At 36.6% G+C, this 8,930-nt stretch overlaps 1 pseudogene; it reads left to right on the top strand.

The window, feature by feature from the left end:
* Nucleotides 1-7,605: 7,605 nt before the first annotated feature.
* LOC127433245 (olfactory receptor 1-like) lies at nucleotides 7,606-8,604 on the top strand (annotated as a pseudogene).
* Nucleotides 8,605-8,930: the final 326 nt, after the last annotated feature.

The raw sequence follows: 8,930 nt of genomic DNA, 5'->3' as shown, positions 1-8,930 counted from the left end.
CTTTCATTAACTACATGAAAGAAACTCTGTACTTGTATGTTGACTATAAATATCTGATTAGTTATATAGTCAGCTGTGAGCATTCAAAAAATGCATAATTTATGTATTTGCTGAATTTGTGTCTATATGTTGTGGAATTATTACACAGACTCATATGTGATTAGAATTAAACATTACACTGCTCAAAAAAAAAAAAAAAAAAACACATTTTGTTGTCAAATTTTCATTTCTTTTGATTTCACAAAACTGACACTTTTTAGGTCAGGGGTCTTCACCCATTTTCAGGCCAAGGACCCCTTGGTAGGTAGAGAGACGGAGCAGGGACCCCCATTACATATTGTATAAAAACTGAGTGTTGCATTTTATGGTTCCATATTATTGTATTTACATTATGATGTTTACATTGCAAAGCCATTAAAATAAACATGAAGTGATGTACAGCAGGGCTCTGCAACCTTTTTGACATGAAATGCCATTTTTAATTTTGCTTGTTTATCACTGTGCCATACCCCCTCAAGATAGATAGATAGATAGATACACAGACAGACAGACAGACAGACCCTCTCCATGCAGAATAAAACAACTTTTTTAAGGTTACATGACTGGAGTCTCCGTCTCATGTGAGTGGTCGATTTTATATATATGTTTCAAAATTACAGTCCATTTCTTTAGGAGTAAAACATTTTAATGAGGAAAGAATAATTATGCTGATTTGGAAGTTACCGTCTTGTGTGTGTGGAACGTTAAAGACTGTGTATACCAGCTTGATAATCTTAGGGTTAACTATATTACACTAAGTAGTCTGTTGTTCTGAAAGCAAGAAGCAACTAATAATACAAGAAACTGTAGGCTGTCATCCACTCAACAGCACACCTCGACCAACGCAAAGCAGACGCGTTTACTTACGCGCCCTGCTGAACCTGATCTGCATCGCGTTATAAGTGGCCTGTGATGAGCATGGTTTGTCTGCGCTGCACGCTTCTGTTGACTAGCACAGTTTAATCACACTTTAAATAGCTTGTCGTTCCATTCAGTTCATATCTAAATAACCAAGGATGTGCGAATATGAGGAAGGATTAATGCAAGAGGAAGATTTGGCATGCAACTGCGAGGTACTTCAACATGTCGATAGTCTAAAATGCATACTCCTCTCTCTCGCTATTGTTCGCGAGTGAGTGACTATTACGAGTGCAATGGTGGATCAAACAATAATTTGCGGACCCCCTGCCGACCCCCTGTTGAAGACCCTTGTTTTAAGTAACCTGAATTGTTTTATTGTTTTGAGATTAATGAACTTGTCTCTTTAAATTTACAGGAACTTAAATTTAACTGAAACTAGTAAGGGGATTTCTAATTCCCAGCATGCTTTGCATAGCACTCGACAGTGAGAGTAAATGTTAAAATTAATTGTATAATGTGTTTTAATGTTTTGTTTTGTTATTTAGAAGAGTTTCTGTTATGTTAAAGTTTTTGGGGGTTACCATTATGGTGAATAATGGAGCTTGAGCTTAGCTTGAGGATAGGTACACTTGAAGACTTCTCCACATTATATTGCTTCACTCATTGAGCAATTGCTTTTCTAATCAAAGTGTAGTGTTTCTAATAAGTATGCATTCAGCATGCTAGTGTTCACTATGTTAGCTGGTTCTTGCTACTTATTATAGGTCACGCCACTTAAAGTATTGAAGTTGAGCTTACATGGTAGTTTTAAATTCAGATTTAAAGTTTCGTGCCATTAAAATGTATGAGTCAGCTTACTCAATGTTTCATGTTAAGAGCAATTAACATGCATGTGTAGTACAAAATCAAAATCCGAAAGTTCTATTAAACTTGGGAGTTTATTAACTTTAAAAAATGTATGTAGCTTATTGCCTCAATTTTTCTGAGTCCTGCTAACTTATTAGGGTTTAGTTTCCTTTGTTGAAAATATAAATAACTTGAGTCAATATTCTAAATAATTAAGGTTTGAATAGTATTCACCTCAGCATTTAATGATGGTTAACAGTAAGAAAAAAAATAACCTTCATTACATTTTGCTTTCAGTATAACCAACTTTTTAGAAATGCTTCTGCGTCATGTTTGTCTTCCTTATGAAGCAAAATCTTCACACTCCAGAATATATTGTTGTCTTGAATTAATCATTAGATGACATTTGTGAAAGTTCTTTTTTGATCCCTCAAACTACTGGACACCTTTTTTGAGATACAGTATGAGTAATATGTTTATGTTTCTTTATTTATTACTATTCACTAACTAACTCTCCCCATTCTGTGTAATATGACACACTAGTTTGTTTTTGTTTACCACTGAGGTAGAGATTGTGACCCACAGACAGTAGGTAGATTATGGCAAACAACAACGCAACCTATGCACACACAACACAATGCCATACCAGACCAGAAGACACTATTCACATACCAATGATGCAGGTTACAAATGGGATGCTTTGACTAACTTGTAATCTAACTTTTGTGGTTACTTACAGTAGATAGGCTATTACTAATTTCTGTTCTATTCATTTAAAAAAAATATGGTGCTTCAAATATCATATATTCAGTTCAACAATGCTCAGGGTAAACATCATTCAACTGTTTGGCAATGATACGATTTCATTATGAGACTCAAATTTCAAGATAAGGTCTCTTATCAAGGGGCTTACATGTCATTCTTTGTTCTGTAAATGCACATTACGAATGAATACGTTCTGTTACTTTACAAAAAAGTATTGTGGTGATGGCATGGTACATATCTTACTTTCACACTGTATATGCTGTACTATGAGAACAGAATGATTACCATGTACCATAGTACAATGTTCAATAAACCATGAATGTACCATAGTAATTTTTGGTATTAATAATCTATTATAAATTTGTCTGATAGCTGGTAGATTAATGACTTATTTCATTATTTTAAGATTATTTAAAGAAATAAATGCAGTCAACTATGACATACAACAACATAACAACAGTACTCAGCACAATCCCACAATGCCCCTTCTATCTCAAGTCTTTTGGTAGAAGCGTTGTGCCATGATCTATAATGCCAAGCTCCAGGAAGGATCCAACATAAATTTGTCTGATAGCTGGTGGAATATTAAGATGGTACCAGCTTTGAAGAAGGTAGAGCATAAACCATGTGCTTCATCTGTTTCTCTCTAATGATTTTACTGAATTCGTTCCATTTAAGATTACTTCAATATTATTCACTGATTCTTGAGATAAGGGAAAAACATGTTTAAAATCTGAGTTTTTATTTTTTAATACTAAATTAATTTGAAATGGATATATTTGTAGACAAAGGTCTACGCTATGCACAGCTGATCCCACAAAAGTTCAATGAGGTTAAGATCCATAACACTCTTTTCCAATTATCTGTTGTCCAATGTCTGTGTTTCTTTGCCCACTCTAACCTTTTCTTTTTGTTTTTCTGTTTCAAAAGTGGCTTTTTCTATGCAATTTTTCCCATAAGGCCTGCACCCCTGAGTCTACTCTTTACTGTTGTACATGAAACTGGTGTTGAGCGGGTAGAATTCAATGAAGCTGTCAGCTGAGGAAATGTGAGGCATCTATTTCTCAAACTAGAGACTCTGATGTATTTATCCTCTTCTTTAGTTGTACATCTGGGCCTTCCACATCTCTTTTAGTCCTTGTTAGAGCCAGTTGTCCTTTGTCTTTGAAGACTGTAGTGTACACCTTTGTATGAAATCTTCAGGTTTTTTTTGGCAATTTCAAGCATTGTATAGCCTTCATTCCTCAAAACAATGATTGACTGATGAGTTTCTAGAGTAAGCTGTTACTTTTTTGCCATTTTTGACCTAATATTGACCTTAAGATATGCCAGTCAATTGCATACTGTGGCAACTCGAACTCACACTGAGATGAGCTGACGGACTCATCCGAGCGCCCGCCCGGGGCAAGCGAGCGTGCTGGGGAATGGGAGGTCCGTGGGGGGATATCAGGCGGAGGTGGTCCCATTGATTTCCCCAAATCGCCCCCAGTGCTAACCGGCATGGCCTCATACCCATAGGTAGAAGGACCAAGGCGGGGAGCCACTGGGGTGGCTTGCTTTCTTACGAATGCAAGCCGCTACCGCAACATTGCCATGGTCATGTTCTCGCAATGAGGACAAGACCCATCCACGAACGATGTTTCCGCGTGGGCAGTGCCCAGACACGTAAGACTGCGATCGTGGCCGTCAGAAGCGGAGAGATAACGACCGCATTCACAAACGGACAGGCATCTTTAAAAAGACATTTCGTGTGTGCCGCTCTTTTAGAATGAAAATATACTCTTTTTTTTTTAGAATATACTCTTTTGTTGTTCTGCCAAAGCGCCCAGGGGCATTCTCTGCACTCCATGGGTGCAGAGGGGGAGAAGCCGCTGAAATGCACCATAAAATCCAGCAGATGAGGTGAATGAACGCGCGGATGAATTCAGCTTCAATGAATAGAACCGCTCGGCTCTGAAGAGAAAATCTGAATGAGTAGTTGCATACCAGCTCCTTTTATACCCGTATGTCTGGGGGAGTGGCATGCAAATTCCACTCGCCAATTCTCATTGGCCTTTTTTAAAAAAAGCAGAGGTGTTTGGGGCTCCCAAGAGTGACCCCTAGTGTCACTACATCGACACAACGTCGAGTGAGTGACAGATAGGGAACTAAGTTTACTGCTGGAAGTGGTATTAGGGAGGCCAACAGGGGGTGCTCACCCTGTGGTCTGTGTGGGTCCTAATGCCCCAGTATAGTGACAGGGACACTATACTGTAAAAAAGCACCGTCTTTCGGATGAGACGTTAAACCAAGGTTCTGACTCTTTGTGGTCATTAAAAATCCCAGGGCACTTCTCGTAAAGAGTAGGGTGTCCTGGCCAAATTCCCCCCATTGGCCCTTATCTATGATGGCCTCCTAATAATCTCCATCCCTGAATTGGCTACATCACTCTACTCTCCTCTCCATCAATAGCTGGTGTGTGGTGGGCATTCTGGTGCACTATGGCTGCCGTCGCATCATCCAGGCAGATGCTGCACACTGGTGGTGGTTGAGGAGATTCTCCCTATACTATGTAAAGCGCTTTGAGTGCCTAGAAAAGTGCTATATAAATGTAAGAAATTATTATAGTACACAAATAAAACAAATAACAATTAATTCTTAAATATATGGTAATACAAGATAACGTGTTAACTTGAACATTACTATACCCATATTAGCTATACAATGCTTAACAGTTTATTGTGTATTATTTATGCATTTGTTTATTAATTAGAGTAATTATAAAGTATTAACAATTTTCATAGTAGCCTTACAAAAGGAACATTAATGACACCTATTGATTTAAAAACATATGTAACATCAAGTTACCATACCATGGTTCAATACTAGTAAACAGCATGTAATTGTCCTCGACAACTTCACATGATAAGCAAAATCTTAAAAAAAAATAAAATAAATAAACGTTCCAAAGACCTTGACACCCTGGTAACTATAGCACATCTTCATGAAATATCACTCTACCAACTAGAGCCTCTTTGCACAACTGCGTGTGGATGAAGAGCACCAAACATATTCTGCTTCTAACAGAGGTGAAGTGGCTGTCGCGTGGCCAGCCTTTTTCTTGGATCTTTAAAATTCATGGAAATTCTACAACATCATAACCATGCACTGCAACACTGCAAAATCCTCTTAAAACTGCAAACATTGTTGACATGTTCACGCTTTATAATGAGATCATCACGCAGCTGCAGGGCTCTGCGTCGAGGTAGACACCAGTAGAAATGTCAACCGCTAGAAATGTATGAAGTATCACGTTAAAAAAAAAAATCATTGTATTATAATCATCATATTATTTTTATCCATCATTACACTTTAGCGATTCTTTCGTTTTTGCATTTCACAGGGCCATGGATGATAGTGTTCTCTCTCGCACGCAAGTGAGCAAACACAGCGCTTGGGGAAAGAGAGTGTGTATTCATGCCCTTGATATATATACTTATATATAAGTAGAGGGGGCTTCAAGGTATAAAGATTGGGAACCACTGGTCTGGCACATATTTTCATAGACAAACTATTAAAAACAGCATATACAGATGCAGAAATGCATCTTTGCGAGGTAGTTTATGTCAAAGAAAATATATTAACATTTTATAACTTTCATGAATAACCTTAACATTAAGCATTATTGCATTATACAACACTTAACAGATAGTTAAAACTGAAAATACAATAATGTAGTTATGAATGTCATGAAAGTTTGATTTAGTAGATTTAAATGTTGATGAACTAGCTATTAATATGTTAAGAATTACCTATATATGTTTGTTAATGGCAAATAGAAGTATAAAGTGTCATCAATATTTTATTAGTATATTAGTGGCTTAAGGAGATCAGTCAGGCCTGATGTTGTTTGGTGCTGCCTGTTAATTAAAACAATTATATCTTAAAAAAGGTTTGTCAGAGAAGGTGTCCTTTGTCATGTCATGAATATTTCATAATTCTTAACGCCTGCTTGTGTATATGCATGATACATTAGCAGTTACACAAAAAAAAACTGAATTCCGTCTGTGCCCCTACATTTTTGACTGTGCCCCAAAAAATTTCACATAGTGGCACAAGTGCTCCTAAACAAAAATGTTAGCATAGAACCCTGAGTGGGGGTGGGGTGTGTGGGGGGAAGGGGGTGTCAGACCCCCTAAATACAAGCAATTATTCACACCCAGACCATTCTTGCTGAAATTGGTCCTTTTTAAGCTGTGGTAGTGACAGTTTCTTTTCATATTCTTGCATAGATTACTCCTGCTCTTTCTTCCTCAATTCTATCAAGTTCAAGGAAGAAGTGTTGCTCCATGAACTATAGTGCCAAGCTCAAGAGAATAATCTATTATAAATTTGTCTGATAGCTGGTATTGACATGGTGCCAGCTTTGGACAAGGTAGAGTATAAACCATGTGTTTACCATGATTACTTTTATTATAAGCTGCAGTATAATTTATACAAGGGAAGGTAAACAAGCTGGAGCTGATGCAAAAATGTCTGATGTTGAATATTTAAAGAAATAAATGCTGTCAACTATGACAAACAACAACATAACCCAGCCCTTAGTATACACCGTACTCAGCACAATACCACAATGCCCCTTCTACCTCAAGTCTTTAGGGAGAAGCGTTGCCTCATGATTTTATAATTCCAAGCTCCAGGAATTATCTGATATAAATTTGTCTGATAGCTGGTGAAATATTTAGATGGTACCAGCTTTGAAGGAGGTAGAGTATAAAACATGTGCTTCATCTGTTTCTATCTAATGATTTTACTGAAATCGTTCCTTTTAAGATTAGTTAAATATGATTATATTAAAAAAACTTTAAGCAACTTTTGCTCATAAATGAGACTGGAAATGAAAAAAATCATTTTATATTCTCTGTTACTAAGTGCATTTCTTATCACAAGTTACACTACAATCCTGGCACTTTTTTTCCATTTCTCTCTAATGTTATAATTCCATTTATTATCAGCTGGAAATGAAACTATAATTTCTATATTCTCTGTTATTGAGTGCATTTCTAAAACCAGTTCTTTTATCACAGGTTACAAAAACAACAGACAACGGGCAACATGACCCCCACAGAGTCAAACTCCTCTGAAAATTCAACCTTTGTGCGCCCTGTAACATTCTTCATCAGTGGCTTTTCTAATATCCCACATGCAAAATATTACTATGTGTTCTTGTGTATGGTGTATAGTGTGACTGTTTTGGGGAATTCTTTTATCATGTTTACAATCTATTTAGCCCAAAGACTTCATACTGCCAAATACATTTGTGTCTTCCACTTGGCCCTTTCTGATCTGTGTGGAAGTTCAACTTTAATTCCAAAACTCATAGACATGTTTTTATTTGGGCACCAATAAATTTCATATGAAGCCTGCTTGGCAAATATGTTTTTTGTATATCATTTCATAACTCTACAGTCTTTTACACTCCTTGCCTTGGCTTATGACAGACTGATTGCTATTTGTTTCCCTCTAAGGTATCATGCCATTGTAACCAATACAGCCATGCTTTTGATCATAGGGGTTATGTGGATTTTTTCTGTGATTGTCGTTGCTGTACTTGTGGGTTTAGTCACTACACTTTCTATTTGTAGATCTAATGTGGTCAATAGTTATTTTTGTGATCACAGCTCTATGTTTAACTTAGCTTGTAATGATAATTCCATAAATATTATCATGGCACACATTTGCCTTGGTCTCCTAGTTTTCATGCCACTGTTACTGATAATCATATCGTATTTCTACATTGTGATGGTTTTACTTAAGATTGCCCATGGTGGTGACCGGATGAAAGCCATGAAAACCTGTATTTCCCATCTCATGTTAGTGGCAACTTTTTATGTCCCACTTTTAACCATTAATATTGCAGCTTTAACAACATCAATCCATCCAAATTCCCGGATAATTAACAATTTCCTGACACAAACAATACCACCTATGCTGAATCCAATCATATACACTCTAAAGACAGAAGAGGTCATGCAGTCCATAAAAGAACTGTACAAACGAATCAAAGTAAACAGTACTACAGAAAGAGAGATGAATTACATTAGGAGACATTAAAAATACATAAATATAGTATGTTAAATCTCACCTTTTTATTGGTTTGAAATAGAAACAGTAGGAGGTGCATTTTGTCCTTCTCAATATTGCTGTTACCTGCATGAAAGAAATTCTGTATACTTGTATGTTGACTATAAATATATAATTAATTGTATATTCAGCTGAAAGCATTTAACAAACACCCAATTAAACAGGATTGGTTTATTTTATGTGTTAAAGCTTTAACATAATTTCACAGCTTTCTCATTTCGTATAAATATTCATGAGGGCCAGAAATGCTACATTTGTGTTATAAGTAGGCCAAAGAAAAAAATACTACAGATATA

The sequence above is a fragment of the Myxocyprinus asiaticus genome, chromosome 43 (genome assembly GCF_019703515.2).
Source record: "Myxocyprinus asiaticus isolate MX2 ecotype Aquarium Trade chromosome 43, UBuf_Myxa_2, whole genome shotgun sequence".
NCBI classification, from domain to species: Eukaryota; Metazoa; Chordata; class Actinopteri; order Cypriniformes; family Catostomidae; genus Myxocyprinus; species Myxocyprinus asiaticus.
The sequence above is the reverse complement of the archived record's forward strand: the minus strand, read 5'-3'. Positions and strand labels throughout refer to the sequence as shown.